Raw genomic sequence first — 18,585 nt, forward strand, 5'->3', positions numbered from 1 at the left:
TGTTTTTGTCTAGTTTAGGTGTCAGGGTAATTCTGGCCCCATAGAATGAATCAGAAGCATTAGTTCTTTATCAATATTGTGAAATAGTTTGACAAGGATAGGTATTATTCTTTAAATGTTTGGTAGAATTGACCTGTGAAGCCATCTGGTCCTGGAGCCATCTGGTACTGGACTTTTGTTTCTTGGGACTTTTTTGCTTATTGATTCAATTTCATTACTAGTGATTAGTCTGTTCACATTTTCCATTTCTTCTTGATTCAGTCTTGGAAGATTTTATGTTACCGGGAACTCATACATTTTTTTCTAGGTTGTTCAATTCATTGGCATGTAATTGTTCATAGTAGTCTTTCATGATCCTTTGCATTTCTCTGGTTTCATTTGTAACTTCCCCTCTTTAATATCTGATTTTATTTATTTGGGGTCTTTATTTTCCTTGGGGAGTCTTGCTAAAGGTTTATCAATTTTATCTTTTCAAAGAATGAGATTTTAGTTTCTTGATTTCTATTTTATTTCTACTCTGATTTTTTTTTTAGTGTTTGTTTATTTTTGAGATAGAGAGCATTGGCAGGGGAATGGCAGAGAGAGAGAGGGACAGAGAATCTGAAGTGGGCTCTGCATTGACAGCAGATGGCCCAGTGTAGGGCTTGAACTCACAAACTATGAGATCACGACCTGAGCCAAAGTCAAACAGCCTCAAACCAACTGAGCCACCCAGGTGCCCTCTACTCTGACCTTTATTATTTTCTTATACTAACTTTGTGCTTTTCTCTTCTTTTTCTAGTTCCTTCAGGTGTAAGTTTAGATTATTTGAGATTTTTCTTCTCTTTTCATGTAGGTGTCTGTTGCTATAAACTTCCTTCTTTAAACTGCTTTTACTGCATCCCATAGATTTTGGAGGATTCTGTTTTCATTTTAATTTGTCTCAAGGTACTTTTTTTGTTCCTTTTTTGATTTCTTCATTGGCCCATTGGTTGTTTAATTCCATGTTGTTTAGTCTGCATGTGTTTCTTTTTATTTTCCAGCTTTCTTCTTATAAATTGATTTCTAGTTTCATAGTGTTGTGGTCAGAAAAGATGCTTGATATGATTTCAATCTTCTTAAATTTATTGAGACTTGTTTTGTGCCTCAACATGTGATTTATCTTGGAGAATGTTTCATGTGCATTTGAGAAAAATGCTGCTTTCAGATGGAATTTTCTGTATATTTCTTTTAAGCCCATCTGGTCTAATGTGCCATTCAAGGCCAATACTTTCTTATTCATATTCTGCCTGGATAATTTCTCCATTGATGCAAGTGGGGTGTTAAAGTTCTCTATTATTGTATTGCTGTCAATTTCTCCATTTGCAACTGTTAATATTTGCTTTATATATTTAGGTGTCCTATGGTGGGTGCATAAATATTTACAAGTTTTATCTTCTTGCTGGATTGATTCCTTTATCATTATGTAATTCTCTTCTTTATCTTGTTACAGTCTTTGTTTTAAAGTTGATTTTATATTATATATTACTACCCCAGCTTTCTTTTTACTTCTATTTTCATGGACTATCTTTTTCTATCCCTTTACTTTCAGTCAATGTGTGTCTTTAGATCTTAAATGAGTCTCCTGTAGGCAGCATATACATTGACTTTTTTTTTTTTTTTTTTCATCCATCAGCCACTCAGTCTTTTGTTTGGAGAATTTTGCCTATTTATGTTTAAAGTAATTATTGACAGGTATGCATTTATTGCCATTTTGTTAATTGTGTTCTAACTTGTATAGCTCTTCTCTCTTCTTTTGTTCTCTTGTGATTTGGTAACTTTCTTTAATGTTTGGATTCTTTTCATTTTTTATGTATCTATTACAGGTTTTGTGTATCAAACCACAGGTTTGTGGTTTCTGTGAAGTTCATATATAACAACCTATATGTATAGAAGTCTATTTTAAGTTGGTGGCTCTCTAGTTTGGATGCATTCTAAAAGCATTACATTTTTTACCCCCGACACACATTTTATGTTTTTGATGTCATATTTTATATCTTTTAACTAATTATTATATATAAAGTTTATTATACTTCTTTTGTCTTTTTTAATCCTTATACTACCCTTATAAGTGTTGACCTGTTACCTTTTCAGTAGGTTTGCATTTACCATTGAGATTTTTCTTTCATATATTTTCTTTTTATTTTTTAAGAATATTTATTTATTTAGAGAGAAAGGGAGAGAGAGAGAGAGCATGCAAGGGAGGCACAGAAAGAGGGAGAGAGAAAGAATCCAAAGCAGGTTCTGCACTGTCAGTGCAGAGCTCGACATGGGGCTTGAACCCATGAAGCAGGAGATCATCACCTGAGCTGAAACCAAGAGTCCGACGCTTAACTGACTAAACCACCCAGGTGCCACTCTTCCACGTATTTTCTTATTTTTAGTTGTGACCTTTTATCCATTTAAAGAACTCTTTTTTTTTATTTTATTTTATTTTATTTATTTATTTTTTTTTTTGTAAAGCTGGTTTAGTGGTGATAACCTCATTTAGCTTTTGCTTCTCTGGGAAACTCTTTATCTCTCCTTCAGGTCTTAATAATAACCTCATCAGGTACTGTATTCTCGGTTGTAAGTTTTCCCTTTCAGCACTTTGACTATATCATGCCACTGCCTTCTGGCCTGCAAAATTTCTCTTGAAAAATCAGCTGAGAGTCATATGGGGAAATCCCTTATATGTAACAAGTTGCTTTTCTCTTGTGGCTTTCAAAATTCTCTATCTTTAATTTTTGATATTTAAATTATAATATGTCTTGGTGTGGATTTCTTTGGGTGCATCTTGTTTAGTACTCCCTGTGCTTTCTGGACGTGGAAATGTGTTTTCTTCCTCTGGTGAGGGAAGTTTTCAGCTATTATTTCTTCAAACAAGTTTTCTGCCTCTTTCTCTCTCTCCTCTTTCTGGGAGAAGAAAACTTTGCTAAGAAAGCTTTAGCTGAGAATTTTGCTAATCTGGGGAAGGAAATAGACATCCAAATCCAGGAGGCACAGAGACCTCCCATTAAAACAAACAAAAGCAGGCCGAGAGCAAGATACATTGTAATTGAATTTGCAAAATACAGCAATAAAGAAAACAGACTAAAAGCAGCAAGACAAAAGAAGTCCCTAACTTACGAGGGAAGATCCATAAGGCTAGCTGCAGGTCTATCCACAAAAACTTGGCAAGTAAGAAGGGAGTGGCACATATTCAATGTGCTACCTGGGAAAAATATGCAGTCAAGAATACTCTATCCAGTAAGACTATCATTCAGAATAGAAGGAAAGATAAAGAATTTCCCAGACAAACAAAAACTAAAGGAGTTTATGACCACTAAACGAGCCCTGCAAGAATTATTAAAGGGCACTTTTTGGGTAGAAAGGAAAGACCAAAAGGGACAAAAGAACAGAGAAAAATCTCCAGAAACAATGACAAAACAAGTAATAAATGGCACTAAATACATAACTTTCAATAATTACTCTGAGTGTAAATAGACTAAATGCTCCAATCAAAAGACATAAAGTGTCAATGGATTTTTAAAAAAGCCCATCTAGGGGCGCCTGGGTGGTGCAGTCGGTTAAGCGTCCGACTTCAGCCAGGTCACGATCTCGCGGTCCGTGAGTTCGAGCCCCGCGTCAGGCTCTGGGCTGATGGCTCGGAGCCTGGAGCCTGTTTCCGATTCTGTGTCTCCCTCTCTCTCTCTGCCCCTCCCCCGTTCATGCTCTGTCTCTCTCTGTCCCAAAAATAAATAAAAAAACGTTGAAAAAAAAAATTTAAAAAAAAAAAGCCCATCTAATGCTGCCTACCTGAGACTTATTTTAAACCTAAAGACACCTGAAGATTCCAAGTGAAGGGATGGAGAAATATTTATCATGAAAATTGATGTCAAGGGGCGCCTGGGTGGCGCAGTCGGTTAAGCGTCCGACTTCAGCCAGGTCACGATCTCGCGGTCCGTGAGTTCGAGCCCCGCGTCAGGCTCTGGGCTGATGGCTCGGAGCCTGGAGCCTGTTTCCGATTCTGTGTCTCCCTCTCTCTCTCTGCCCCTCCCCCGTTCATGCTCTGTCTCTCTCTGTCCCAAAAATAAATAAAAAACGTTGGAAAAAGATTTAAAAAAAAAAAAAAAAAAAAAAAAGAAAATTGATGTCAAAAGAAAGCCAGAGTAGCCATACTTACATTAGACAAACTAGATTTTAAACCAAAGACTGAAAAAAAAAGAGTGTCTAAACCAGATAGTGCCAAGAGAAGAGGAAGGGCACTATTTTTTAATAAAGGGACTATACAACAAGAATATCTAACAAATGTGAATATTTATGTCCCCAACATGAAAGCACCCAAATATATAGAACAATTAATAACAAACATAAAGGAACTAATTGATAATGTCCCCTACTATTTTTGTGTTATTAACACCACACTTACCGTAATGAACAAATCATCTAAGCAGAAAATCAAGGAAACAATGGCTTTGAATGACACACTGCACCAGATGGACTTAATAGATATATTCAGAACATTACATCCTAAGACAGCAGAATATATATTCTTTTCAAGTGCATATGGGACATTCACTAGAACAGATCACATACTAGGTCACAAATCAGGCTTTAACAAGTACAAAAAGATTGAGATTGTACCATGCATATTTTCTGATCATAACACTATGACACTTGAAGTCATCCATAGGAAAAAAAAATGGAAAGACCACAAATAAAGAGATTAAACAACATGCTACTAAATAATGATGGGGTGCCTGGGTGGCTCAGTCGGTTAAGCATCTGACTTTGGCTCAGTTCATGATCTCACGGTTTGTGAGTTCAAGCCCCACGTTGGGCTCTGTGCTGACAGCTCAGAGCCTGGAGCCTGTTTCAGATTCTGTGTCTCCCTCTCTCTCTCTGACTCTCCCCCGTTCATGCTCTGTCTCTCTCTGTCTCAAAAATAAATAAACGTTAAAAAAAAAAGAATGAATGAGTCAACCAGGAATCAAAGAGGAAATAAAAAAATACATGGAAACAAATGAAAATAAAAACACAATGGTCCAAAACCTTTGGGGTGCAGCAAAAGTGGTCCTAAGAGGGAAATAACTAGCAATATAGGTCTCCCTCAAGAATCAAGACAAATCTCAAAAAAAAAAAAAACCCGAACCCTAACTTTACATCTAAAGGAGCTAAAAAAAGAACGAACAAAGCCTGAAGCCAGTTGAAGAAGGGAAATAATAAAGATTAGAGCAGAAATAAATGATATAGAAACTAAAAGAACTAATAGAACAGATCAATGAAACCAGGAACTGGTTCTTTGAAAAAATCAATAAAACAAATTAACCCTTAGCCAGACCCATCAAAAAGAAAAGAGAAAGGACCCAATAAATAAAATCACAACTGAGGGAGGAGAAATAACAACCAACACAGCAGAAGTAACCATTATAACACAATATTATGAAAAACTATTTGCCAATAAATGGGACAACCCGGAAGAAATGGGTAAATTCCAAAAAGCATATAAACTACCAAAACTGAAACATGAAAACATAGAAAACTTGAAACGACTTATAGCCAGCAAAGAAATTGAATTAGTAATAAAAAATCTCCCAACAAACAAAAGTCCAGGACCAGATGGCTTCACAGGTCAATTCTACCAAACATTTAAAGAAGAGTTAATACCTATTGTTCTCAAACTATTCCAAAAAATAGAAAAGGAAAACTTCCAAATTAATTCTATGAGGACAGCATTATCAGCAAAGCCAGACAAAGACTCCACTTAAAAAGAGACCTATGCAACCAACAGAATGGGAGAAGATATTTGCAAATGACATATCAGATAAAGGGTTAGTATCCAAAATCTGTGAAGAACTTATCAAACTCAACACCCAAAAACCAAATAATCTGGTGAAGAAATGGGTGAAAGACACGAATAGACACTTCTCCAAGGAAGACATCCAGATGGCCAACCAACACAGGAAAAAATGCTCAACATCATTCATCATCAGGGAAATACAAGTCAAAACCACAATGCGATACCACTTCACACCTGTCAGAATGGCTAACATTAACAACTCAGGCAACAACAGATGTTGGCGAGGATGCAGAGAAAGAGGATCTCTTTTGTATTGTTGGTGGCAATGCAAGCTGGTGCAGCCACTCTGGAAAACAGTATGGAGGTTCCTGACAAAACTAAAAATAGAACTACCTTATGACCCAGCAATTGCACTACCAGGCATTTATCCACGGGATACAGGTGTGCTGTTTCAAAGGGACACATGCAACCCCATGTTTATAGCAGAACTACCAACAATAGCCAAAGTATGGAAAGAGCCCAAATGTCCCTCGATGGATGAATGGATAAAGAAGATGTGGTATATATATACAATGGAGTATTACTTGGCAATCAAAAAGAATGAAATCTTGCCATTTGCAACTACACGGTTGGAACTGGAGGCTATTATCCTAAGTGAAACTAGTCAGAGAAAGACAAAAATCATATGACTCCACTCATATGAGGACTTTAAGTGACAAAACAGATGAACATAAGGGAAGGGAAACAAAAATAATATAAAAACAGGGGAACAAAACAGAAGAGACTCATAAATATGGAGAACAAACTGAGGGTTGCTGGAGGGGTTGTGGGAGGGGGGATAAAGGGCACTAAGGAATCTACTCCTGAAATCATTGTTTCACTATATGCTAACTAATTTGGATGTAAATTTTAAAAAATAAAAAATAATAAATAAATAAATAAAAAGAAGTAAAAACAAAAAACAAAAAAAAAAGAGAGAGACCTATGGACCAACATCCCTGATGAACTGATACACGAATTCAGTAAAGTCACAGGATGCAAAATCAATATACAGAAATCTGTTGCATTTCTTACCAATAATGAAGTAGCAGGAAGAAAAATCAAGGAATTGATCCCATTTACAATTGTACCAACAATTATAAGATACCTAGGAATAAACCTAACCAAAGAACTGAAAGATATGTACCCTGAAAACTGTAAAGCACTGATGAAAGAAATTGAAGATGACGTAAAAAAAAGGAAAGAGAGGCGCACCTGGGTGGCTCGGTCGGTTGAGCATCTGACTTCAGCTCAGGTCATGATCTCATGGCTTGTGGATTTGAGCCCTGCATCAAGCTCAGTGCTGACAACTCCTAGCCTGGAGTCTGATTCGGATTCTCTCTCTCTCTCTCTCTCTCTCTGCACTTCCCCTACTCACACTCCTATCTCTCTCTTCTTCAAATATAAACAAATATTTTAAAAAATTTTAATAAAGAAATTAAAAAAGACATTTCATGCTCATAAATCAGAACAACAAATATTATTAAAATGTCTATACTACCCAAATCAAAATACCAACAGCATTTTTAACAGAGCTAGAACAGACAATCCAAGAATTTGTATGGAACCACAAAAGATTCTGAATAGTCAAAGCAATCTTAAGAAAAGTGAAGCTGGAGGCATCACAATTACGGATTTTGATTTATACTACAAAGTTGTAGTGATCAAGAAAGTATGGTACTGACACAAAAATAGACAAATAGATCAGTGGAACAGAATAGAAAACCCAGTAACAAACCTGAGAGTATACGTAAATTAATCTTCAACAAAGCAGGGAAGAATCTCCAATGAGAAAAATCTCTTCAAAAAATGGTATTGGGAAAACTGGACAGCAACATGCCAGAGAATGAAACTGGCCCCCTTTCTTACACCATACACAAAAACAAATTCAAAATGGATGAAATACCTAAATGTGAGACAAGAAATCCTCAAAATCCTAGAGGAGAACGCAGGCAGTAACTTCTTCAACATTGGCTGTAGCAACTTCTTACTAGATACGTCTCTTGAGGCAAAGGAAATAAAGGAAAAATATACTACTGGGATAAAAAGCTTTTGCACAGCGAAGGACACAATCAACAAAACTAAAAGAAAACTGATGGAATGGGAGGAGACATTTGCAAACAACATATTTTAATAAAGGGTTAGTATCCAAAACCTATAAAGAACTTATCAAACTCAACACTCAAAAAAATAATCCAATTTAAAATTGATAGAAGACATGAATAGGCATTTTCCCAAAGAATATCTATAGATGGTGAAAAAAGCACATGAAAAAATGCTCAACATCATTTATCAGGGAAATGCAAATCAAAACTATAATAAGATGTCACCTCATACCAGCAAAATGGCTAAAATTAGCACAGGAAACAGCAGATGTTAGTGAGAATGTGGAGAATGGTGAACCCTCTTACACTGTTGGTGGGAATGCAAACTGGTATAGTTACTCTGGAAAACAGTATGGAGGTTCTTCAAAAGTTAAGAAAAGAACTACCCTATGACCCAGCAATTGCACTACTAGGTACATACCCAAAGGATTAAAAAATACTAATTTGAAGGGATACATGTACCCTAATGTTTATAGTAACATTATCAACGATAGCCAAATTATGGAAAGAGCCCAAGTGTTCATCAACTGATGAATGGAGAAAGAAGATTTGCACACACACACACACACACACACACACACACACACACACTGGAATATTACTCAGCCATAAAAAAGAATGAAATCTTGCCATTTGCAATGACATGGTTGGAGCTAGAGAGTATTATGCTAACAGAAATAATTCACTCAGTAAGACAAATACCATATGAATTCATTCATATGTAGAATTCAAGAAACAAACAAAAAATGAATATAGAAGGGGAAAAAAGAGGAAAACCCAGGAACAGACTCTTAACTATAGAGAACAAACTGATGGTTATCAGAGGGGAAAGCAGTAGGGGAATGGGTGAAATAGGTGATGGGAATGAAGGAGTATACTTGTGGTGATGAACACTGGGTATTGTATGGAAGTGTTGCATTGCTATATTACACATCTGAAACTAATATTACACTGTATGTTAAATAACACATTTCAATAACAATGTAAATAGAAAAAGTATGGCTAAAAGTAAGTGACAATCCAATAAGATAAAGGGATTCCAAATGAAGACATTTTCAATGCATGAATCTTCTTCATACAGAAATTAAATTTATAAAATAAAAAATAAAAATAAAACCAAAGTAATAAATATATCAGCATATTTATTTATTTATTTATTTATTTTTTTAACGTTTATTTATTTTTGAGACAGAGAGAGACAGAGCGTGAACAGGGGAGGGGCAGAGAGAGAGAGGGAGACAGAGAATCCGAAACAGGCTCCAGGCTCTGAGCTGTCAGCACAGAGCCCGAAGCGGGGCTCGAACTCACAGACCGTGAGATCATGACCTGAGCCGAAGTCGGACACTTAACCAACCGAGCCACCCAGGCGCCCCAATATATCAGCATTTTAATAGTAAAATAGTGTAAAGAAGCTTAACCAAAAAAAAAAGTAATCCTTTATACCAGTCCTTTCCTTTCTTGTCTTACCAGACATGGCCACTGAATTTTTTTTGTTTTTACGTTTTACGCAGATTCACCAATTTTTCATGTTTTGCTACGTTTGCTTGATAATTTTCCCACTTTACATACAAATATGGAAATTGATAAAGATAGACATTGATTTTTGAACTACTTGAGTGTAGTTTTGTGGATTGTAGCCTTTTACCCTTAAATACTGTAGTATGTGCATTCTAACCGCAAGTTGAATATTCTTTTACATAACCACAATCCACATAAAAAGTCACTCTTCAATATTTTATTTAATTTATAGTTTATATTCCAGTTTCATCAATTGTCCCAGCAATGTCCCTTAGAACATTTGTTCTCTTTTAGTGCAAGATTAAATTGTATTTGTTATTCTTCTTAACCTGTTTTTCTGAAATAATTCCTCAGCCTTTCTCTCTCACAGTGTTAACACTTATTTTTACATTACTTTAAAAAACTTTATTGAGATAAAATTGCCACACAACTAACTGTACATAAATTGTATGATTTGGTAAGTTTTGAAATATGTATACAAGTTTCCATATGTCCATTGTAATTTCTTCCTCCAGCCATCCACTGTCTCCCATTTTCTGTACAACCAGTGATAAGTTTTCTGCTATTTATATTTTTAGTCTTTTATATAAATGGAATGATGAAGTGTATGCTGTTTTCTTCCAGCATAATTATTTTGAGAATCATACATGTTTATGCATGTATCAATATTTTGTTTTTATCGTTGAGAAATACTTCTTTGCATATTAGCATAGATTGTTTACCCATTCTCCTGTTGTTGGACATTTGGATTGTTTGCAGGTTTTTGCAGTTACATATAAAGCTATGAACATTTATGTACAAGTCTTGTGTGGACATATTTCCCTTCTAGGCATACAAGGAAATATGTGGATTACATGGTAGGTATATGTTTGACTTCTTAAGAAACTGCCAAACCTTTCCAAAGTTGTTGAAATATTTTACATTCCAACAGCATTATAGAAGTGTTCCAGATCCTCCAACTTCTAGCTAACCTTAAATGGTTATTACTTTTTCTTTTCATTTCCTTTTTTTTAAGAAAGAGAGAGAGAGAGAGAAAATATGAGTGGGGGAGGGGCAGAGGGAGTGAGCGAGAGAGAGAGAGAGAGAGAGAGAGAGAGAGAGAGAGAGAATCTTAAGCAGGCTCCATACTGAACTCAGAGCCTGACATGGGACTTGATCTCATGACCCTAGGATCACAACGTGAGCCAAAATCAAGACATTCAACCAACTGAGCCACCCAGGTGCCTCTAAATGGTTAGTCTCTTTAATTTTAGTTAAGTGCATAGAAATATCTCATTGTGGTTTTTTTTTCTTTTTTTTTTTAATTTATTTTTTAATATATGAAATTTACTGTCAAATTGGTTTCCATACAACACCCAGTGCTCATCCCAAAAGGTGCCCTCCTCATCTCATTGTGGTTTTAAGCATTGCCCTAATAACTACATTGAGTTAATTTTGTGTGTTTGTCATATATATATATATATATATATATATATATATATATCTTTTTGGTTAAGTGTCTTTTCAAATATTTTCCTTGATACTGAGGTTTTTGAATGTTCTTCAATCTAAATTTGTCTGATTTCTTTTTTTAGATTTAGGTTATATGTATTCAGCTGGAATACTATAAAAGTAATATTTCCTTCTCAGAGCATCCTATCTGGAGGCGTACTTAATTTCTCTGCTCTACATTCATAATATCACCTCATCAATATGTGGCCCATTCTTTCCACTTCATAGTTCCTCTTTTCTTCCTTGGAACTAATAAGGCATCTGTGGGGAAAGACTTTGAGACCCTGGAAATTGTCCTGCTCTTCATCAAATTTCCCCCTGGATTTAGTATCACTTGATGATTACTTCCTGAACTAGTCTTTACTAGTATCATTGCAAAATATTGGTTTTAGGGGCTCCTGGGGGGCTCAGTTGGTTGAACATCTGACTCTTGATTTTGGCTAAGGACATGATCCTAGGGTTGTGGGATTGAGCCCTATGTCAGGCTCTGTGCTGAGCATGGAGTCTGCTTAGGATTCTCTCTCCCCACACCCTCCCCACCCCGCGTCCCCTGCCCCTTTGCTCTGTTCACACTTGCTCTCTCTCTCTCAAGTGTGCGTGTGTGTGTGTGTGTGTGTGTGTGTTGATTTTATAAGCACTCCTTCTACATTTATTAGTTCATATTCTACTCTAAGAGCCTGCTGATGTCTCTCTCTCACTCTTTCATGTGCACACCCTCCCTTTCTCCTCCCTTTTCTTTCATGGATTTCTTATGTTTTCAGTGAGTTAAAATTCATTACTGTCCTTATACTGATGCCCCAACTGATGCCCCAGATTTGGACAGGGTGTGACCTCTCAAGCTACCTTATGTGTCCTTATGAGAAAGGCCCTCATCATTTTTTAAAAAATTTTTTGTTCATTAATTTTTTTGAGAGAGAGAAAGCAGGGGTGGGGGCAGAGAGAGAGGGAGACACAGAATCTGAAGCAGGCTCTGGGCTCTGAGCTGTCAGCACAGAGCCCGACGTGAGGCTTGAACTCACTAGCTGTGAGATCATGACCTGGGCTGAAGTTGGATGCTTAACCTACTGAGCCACCCAGGTGCCTGGCCCCCATCATTTTTTGATCACTCCTTACTTTGTCACAGAAAGATGTTCTAAGCTTACCATGTAACTTTCCTGTTGCAGCCCTGAAATTAGTCATTTTTCTAAGTGGAGAATGATATTTAGAAACTAAGATCTGAACAGTACATGTTCTTATTTCCACTAGCATGTAATTGCTTCTAGGCCTTTTAAGGAGATAGAGCTAGGAAACCTATTCATCTATCATTTATTAATGAACTGGAAAGTTTAACAACTACCCAGTGGGGGAGGGGCAGGTAGGGATGGAAAGCCTTGATTTTTAGCATTTGCCAATTTTCAAGGAATAATCACTCCCACTGTGGGTGGTTTCAAGCTACCATTATGAAATCACTAAATGTGTCTGTGCAAAGAAATGGACGATTGACTTTCATGAGTCAATAGAAGTGAACTCCAGTATACCAACCTAGATAATCTAGTTAATCTATCCAATTGCCTATCTATCCACCCATGTACCTAATTCCAATCCAACCCCACAGGGTTTTTTTCTTGACTTCACTCATTCCATATTTTAGCTTCCCTTCTTCCATAGTGAGAATCTTGTCTCTCTCTCAATAACATTAACATGTGAACTCATTTGCTCATTCCTACCAAATACAAAGAATTATTTAAGAATGGCTACATCCATATCACTATCTAAAACAAACCAGTTAAAAATAGTTCAAGATTTATTTGCATTTCCCCTAGACTGTAGGCGTATAGTTGAATCAATTTTTTAAAGTTCCTACAGGAGTGCCTGGGTGACTCAGTTGGTTAAGTATCCCACTCTTGGTTTTGGTTCAGGTCATGATCTCACAGTTGGTGAGTTTGAGCTTCATGTTGGGCTCTGTGCTGACAGTGTGGAGCCTGCTTTGGATTCTTTCTCTCCCTCTATCTCTCTGCCCCTCCCGCCACCCTCAAAATAAATAAACTTAAAAAAAAAAGTTTCTAGGATTTGTTCTCCCTTCTCCTTCAATTCAGTTATGTAGTTTATTTGAAGTATATTTGGGTTCATTTATATTTGTATTAATTTTGAGGGTTTTCATTTCATCTTAGACAATTCTATTTTTTGAACATGTGGAACATTAACATGATTTCAAAAGTACAAAAAGGTATACTCGGAGAAGATTACTGTCTCCTCTATCCATTCAACCCCATTCTACCATACCTCATTTAGGTCTCCAATTACCTTAATTTCTCATTTATCCTTCTTGTGTTTCTTTTTGCAAAAATAAACATGTATATTCTTAATTCCTTGTCTTTCTTAGACAAAGGTAACATAATACAGATAATCTTTTGAAGTTTGCATTGTTGTCTTTATAGTATATCCTAGAAATCACCCCATATCAGCTTATTATAAATCTTCCTTTTAAAAAAAACAAATTTTTTTCACAGCCAACTAGTGCTCTATTGAGTATAAACTATAGTTTATAAATTCGGTTTCCTATGTGTGAGTATTTAGGTTGTTTATAGTATTTTGAAATTACAAATAATGCTGTAGTGACAAAATTTGTGCATATCTTCAGTGTAGATTTTCTAGCAGTAGGGTTGCTGGGCAGAAGATAAATGCAAAAGTAGTTTTGGTATATGCTGCGAAACACATTTTTTTATGTTTATTTACTTTGAGAGAGACAGAGCAAGCAAGAGAGGGGCAGAGAGAGGAGGAGAGAGAAAGAATCCCAAGCAGGCTCCACACTGTCAGTGCAGAGCCCAATGTGGGGTTCGAACTCATGAGTTGTGACATCATGACCTGAGCGGAAACCAAGAGGTGGATGCCTAACCACCTGAGCCACTTGAGTACCCCTGCTGTGACATACTTTTTAATTAACTTCCCTATTGTAATTCATCCTCAGATACTTAGCATGCTTATGGCGCTTTAAAATACATTAATTTAGACATTGACATTTGATTTCTCTTATAATAGGTGAGGACTTAGCACACCCAACACCTCTTTTCTTCCTCCTCCTTTCTTCTACAGTCTTATCACTGCTCTCTGACCTAGTTGTGGCTGAGGGAAAAGGAAAGTTATCTTTTGTAATTTCCCCTAGACTCCTCCTGAAGTAGACACAAACAGTATGCTTGCAGTGTCATTGCAGCCTTAAGACAGATCCCCTAGCTTGATTTCAGCAGATGGCCCTATAGTGTTCCAAAGCTGCTGGTGCTGGCTCAGCTTCTCCACTGGTCAAATATGTACCTTCAAACACCTTTTTTTGCTCTCTGCTGTAGCAGTGTCACAAACTGGAAACCCCAGGTTGGATCTGGCATTGTTTGACCTTTATAATATTTTTTAATGCTTTTTAAATTTTATTTGTTTTTAGGTAGGCTCCATGCAGAGGAGCTCCCCAACAGAGGGCTTGAACTCACGACCCTGAGATCAAAAGTCAGATACCCAACTGATTGAACCACCCAGGCACCCTAATATTTTGTAATATTTTAAAGTAGTTGACAACATTTGAAACATTTTTCATAAAAATCCAGACTCTCACTTTTCTTGGGAAATTGAAATCTCTAGGTCTCGGTTTCTACATGCCCATAATATTTTGGAGCTGAGAAACTGCTGCCCCATTTAGATAGGGCATGTACTAACGGCCCTCACTTATTTCACCTACTAGGCTATGTGACTTTGCAATCCCTGAACTACAAAGTCTCCCTTCTCTCTGGAAGGTAAGGACATTAGTCCTTTCCCTTTATCCAAGCCAATGTATATTTTATATTGTTAAGCTGAAAGTCAATAACAGTATTTGCATTTTTATGAAAAATTTATTTGCTTTATAAAAAAAAAACAGTCCACTGAAAAGCCAAGTGGTAGGCTAGAATTAGATTTTTTTTTACTCTGTAGGTTTACTGGCATCATCATTTAGAGGAGAGTCTGAGGGCGTTCTTCAATTCCACATTTATTTCCTATGTACCCAAGTTTTTCTCAAGCCTACAGATATAGATGTGCCCCAGTACTTCCTCCTTATTACTGAGACTTCTTTCCCAGGTCCTGTCTTTCTGGCTCCAATCCAACCTGGATCATTTTTAGTCTTTCTTGCTCCGTTATTGTCCTGTGATTGTGCTTCATTGCTCTATTGAGTTAGAGCCATTGTTAACTGGATTTTATGTATCTTTGTTTAAGCCTTCATTCAGTGGAGGCATACTGTTAACTAGCCACCTAAGAAAAAAAAAATCTTCATTGTCTGCCGCTATTTGTGCCTGGGTAAGCATGTATGGAATTTTAGATTTCAAAATTTCTTCTCAGAACTTTTGAAAGGCTTCCTTCCACAGTTTCCCAACATATCCAGAGTTCTGATTCTTGTTCTTCTGAAGGTAGCTGTGTGTGTGTGTGTGTGTGAGTGTGTGTGTGTGTGTGTTTCTTCAGAAGATTTTAGGATATTCTGTTTGGTTCTAGAATTTGACAATTTCACTTTGAGTAAAAGTTTAAAATGACCTGCAGAGCCCTCTGTGATCTGCCTTTTTACTCTCAGTTTCTCCTCAACTCCTATCATTCTCCAACTAGGTCACTCCACTCTGTGGGAGGCTACTGTGAACTTGAACTTGCCAAGCATTTTTGGAACCTCTTCTTTGGCTATTCTTACTTTGGATATTTTCCAGCAGCAGCTATCCCTGTGGCTATGTTTTTCACCTCCATTGATGTCCTTTTCTCCAGGAGACCTACCCTGCCTACCCTGTTTAATACTGATACTCTCTTGCTGCTGCCCCTGCACACTTGATTCCTCTTCCCCGTCTTGCTTTTTTCTTTATTCCATAACCTATCTCCTTCTAATATGCCATAACATTTCCTTCTGCTAGGACTTTATTGCCTGTCTCTCGCTGCTAGAATCAAATCCTCATGAGGTCAAGAAATCTAATTTACTACCTGAAATACATACAACAAAGCCTAGTCTCATTTAAGTGCTCAGTGAATTTTTGTTGAACAATATGGGTTCATGTTGACCTCATGCAGCTGGCTCATAAATGACATCTATTCAGGCAGGCCAAAGGAAAGGTGACAAAAAGGATCACAGTGTTCCATTAGTGGAAGAGTTGAACCTAGCATCTACTCACTTTGCAATTACAGGCCTGCAATTTATCAAGAAAGAAACTGGGATGCATTTTAAATAGACTGCTATAAGCCAATTGGTCTACAATCTGTGGGTGCAAGGAATTGTTCTTTCAAGAAATGAGATAGGTGAAACAATCCATTAGATGGGACTTTTTCAGATATTAACTTGAAGTGCCAAATAGGAAGCTATCAAAGAAACCAATCAACTCTACCAAGGTTGAGAACAGCCCTAATGAAAAGTTTTTTAGGAAATAAAATTGAATAGGTCCTTTACGTTATTTTTGGACTTTAAACTTTTCTCCTGTTCCACACCCTCTAACCCCCCGCCCCTTACAAAGATCACCAAGCACACTAGTATAATTTTAGTTAGTTCAGTAAACAATATACTTCAGTTAGTGCATTTAATTATAGTGAAAACTATGAAAGATTATAGCAGACTTTGAAGAACAATTGTTCATTGATGATTTATGTACATTTGTGAAGATTGCTTATAAGTGGACTTCTACACCTATTTTTCTTTTATTCATTTAATCTCCAAATAAATATTGAGTGCTGAGCCCATGTCATAAAAAATGAACAAGATACAGTCTTGGTGTTCAAGTTTCATCTAGTCTAGGTCAGGGAAACAGACAAATAAACAGGCCTAAACTTACAAGGTAAATGTTTGAATCTAATTTTCTGATTCTCTAGAATATCGTTTAGGAGTACTGATATCAAATTTAAAATTTGTGCCTTCTACACTTTGCAAATGCAAAATATAATTTAAAACACTTTAAACATTCACTGTTAAAGTGCACTTTTGACTTTTAAACATCTGTTCTATACCCATGTTGGAATGAATTAAAACGTGATACTAAAAATTCTAACTAGAAATCTTATTGCTTAGTTATAATGATTAAATTCCTGTTTTTAAATTGTCTTATATATATTACATTGGAATGTCTTGAAACACTGCGTACAATTTGTATGCCTGGATGCTGATTTATTAATCAGAAAAGAAATGAGAGGAAAAATAAGGTATAGTTTTCAGTAAACAAAGTACAGCACTGTAAATATATTTTCCTTTTGATTTTTTAAATAAAATTTTCTTTTCTTTAGATTTATTGTAAGAATACAGTATATTAATACATATAACAGAAAATGTGTTAATTGGCTATTTATCAGCAAGGCTTCTGGTTAACAGTAGGCTATTAGTAAAGTTAGTAAACGAAGGTTATTCAAAGATTTTTCTTTTTTCTTTTTCTTTTTTTTTTTTTTTTTAGAGAGAAAGAATATGAGGGAGAGGGACAGGGGGAGAGAGAGAGAGAATATTAAGTAGGCTTCACACCCAGCATAGAGCTGGACACAGGGCTCAATTCCCCAACTGTGAGGCCCCATATTCATTGATTTTTTTTTTTTTTCTGACTGGGGTCGGGGGGGGGGGAGTTGGTATCCCTGGATCCTTCATTGTTCAGGGGTCAACTATAGTCATTATTGGTGCCAGGTTTCACTTGTTGAGAAAAATTTCATTGGAGAGGCCAGTTTGAATAGTGTCTTGAATATAAGACATGGAATAAAATAAAGTTGGAATAAAAACCAGTTTTATACCTGGTTCTGCTAACAGGTATAAAATCATCATGGGCAAATCTGTTTACCCCAACATAGTGTCGGCATACACATTGGCTTCTAGCTGGGCTGAACATTCAAGATGTTTATGTGTCTTTAAAATTTCACTGGATTGCTGGGGCGCCTGGGTGGCGCAGTCGGTTAAGCGTCCGACTTCAGCCAGGTCACGATCTCGCGGTCCGTGAGTTCGAGCCCCGCGTCAGGCTCTGGGCTGATGGCTCGGAGCCTGGAGCCTGTTTCCGATTCTGTGTCTCCCTCTCTCTCTGCCCCTCCCCCGTTCATGCTCTGTCTCTCTCTGTCCCAAAAAAATAAATAAATAAATAAAAAATGTTGAAAAAAAAATTTAAAAAAAAAATAAAATTTCACTGGATTGCAACTCATTAGATACTAACTTGGGCAAAATAGTATTGAAAAATACTGTGTATAAATGGCCACCTGAACACATTTCTCTCTTAAATGCTAACTCTGGAGGTTGGGGGAAGATTTTTTATGTTAAGGCTTATTCACACCAAAGCATTCCAGCTTTTGTCGCCAAAAAATTATGATTCAGTAGGACTGAAAACTAGGCTGTGGAGTTTCTTTAATTGGAGAATTACTACTTGGATTCAGTTTTTATGGCTTGATCCCGTCATGGATGAATTGGCCTCTTCTGACAGAACTCATTTCATGTAAGGTAAATCTGTGTGTGGGTATTTATCCAGTGGATTTATAGAGTTTATACTTTATCCCAAAGAAAGAATGTTAAAAATATTTACTTGAAAACAAATCATAAAGTTTAAAGACTAGAATAGAAGTTTAAATACTAGAATAATGAACAAGGGTAGAAAGAGACAGGAGAAAAATGAATATGATTAATTGGAAGAAGTAAAATAGAAAATAAAGGCAATGTCAAGAAACAAATCATATTAT

Source organism: Neofelis nebulosa, chromosome 2 (assembly GCF_028018385.1).
Source record: "Neofelis nebulosa isolate mNeoNeb1 chromosome 2, mNeoNeb1.pri, whole genome shotgun sequence".
NCBI classification, from domain to species: domain Eukaryota; kingdom Metazoa; phylum Chordata; class Mammalia; order Carnivora; family Felidae; genus Neofelis; species Neofelis nebulosa.